Below are 1,517 nucleotides of genomic sequence, written 5' to 3' on the forward strand. Positions count from 1 at the left end.
AAAATGTGGCACATATACGCCATGAAATACTATGCAGCCACAAAAAACTATGAGTTCCTGTCCTTTATAGGGATATGGATGAATCTGCAAACCGTCATTCTCAGCAAACTGACACAAGAACAGAAAAACACCACATGTTCTTACTCATAGGCGGGTGTTGAACAATGAGAACACATGGGTACAGGGAGGGGAATGTCACACACTGGGGTCTCAGGGTTGGGGGCTAGGGAAGGGACAGCAAGGGGCGGGGAGGTTGGGGAGGGGTAACACTGGGAGAAATGCAGGAGGTAGGTGATGGGGGGATGGAGACAGCAAATCACCATGGCATGTGTGTACCTATGCAACAGTCCTGCATGATCTGCACATGTACCCCAGAACTTAAAGTACAATAAAAATAAATAAATTGTTTAAGCATTAATATGAAATTATTTCCAAGATTTTCCCGGGGAAAACATAGTGTGAAATTCTATCTTTGCTGTTAAAAAAAACAACATATATCTGGGTTGGCTTGAATTCTTTAGAGAGATAAAGAAGAAGCAAAAAGATAAATGTATCCTTTTCTGGAAAGATAAGAAGCTATAAAGATAAAAAGTGGAGACTTAGGCCGGGCACGGTAGCTCACGCCTATAATCCCAGCACTTTCGGAGGCTGAGGTGGGTGGATCACGAGGTCAAGAGATCGAGGCCATCCTGGTCAACATGGTGAAACCCTGTCTCTACTGAAAATACAAAAATTAGCTGGGCATGGTGGCGCAGCCTGCAGTCCCAGCTACTCGGGAGGCTGAGGCAGGAGAATTGTTTGAACTCAGGAGGCAGAGGTTGTGGTGAGCCGAGATCGTGCCATTGCACTCCAGCCTGGGTAACAAGAGCGAAACTCCATCTCAAAAAAAAAAAAAGAAGTGGTAACCTGTTTGGAGGTGGGGCAGATGGCAGTAATGGGAACAGAGTATGCGGAAAGCTTTTCGTGAACTACCTTTTAATAGAGTTTGATTTGGAATTCTATCTTTTGACCAATTAAAGAGGATGGTGCCAGGGCGCCATGTTTTCGCTCTCCTTGGGTTTCTGGCAGCTTCGGGTCATGCGGAGAATGGTGAATCCCCCCCACCCCCCCACCATTTAGATTTAGGTTCTGAGCTAAGCCTCTGCTCCAGCCTGGCCCTCCCAGAGCTAGGGTGATTGTTCTGGACCAATGATTCTCAATCAGGCCACATGCTAGAATCTTCTGGGGAGCTTTAAAAGATCCAGATGCCCAGGCTGCACCCCAGACCAGCTACATCAGCATCTCTGGTGGAGGAGGAGCACCCAGGTGTCAGTGCATTATTGAAGGTGATGCACCCACGTTTGGGAAACAGTGGCTTGTTTAAAGAATAACCTTCTCCTGTCACACCCTGTCTCTCTCTTTCTCCCGCTGGGACTTCACAGGGACCTACAGTGCCCAGCAGGGCAGTGTTCAAGCATTTACTTAACTCTCACTCTTACCCTGACTTTAGTAGCCTTCAGTACTACACAAGTCTATCC

The sequence above is a fragment of the Cebus imitator genome, unplaced genomic scaffold (assembly GCF_001604975.1).
Source record: "Cebus imitator isolate Cc_AM_T3 unplaced genomic scaffold, Cebus_imitator-1.0 Scaffold62, whole genome shotgun sequence".
NCBI lineage: Eukaryota > Metazoa > Chordata > Mammalia > Primates > Cebidae > Cebus > Cebus imitator.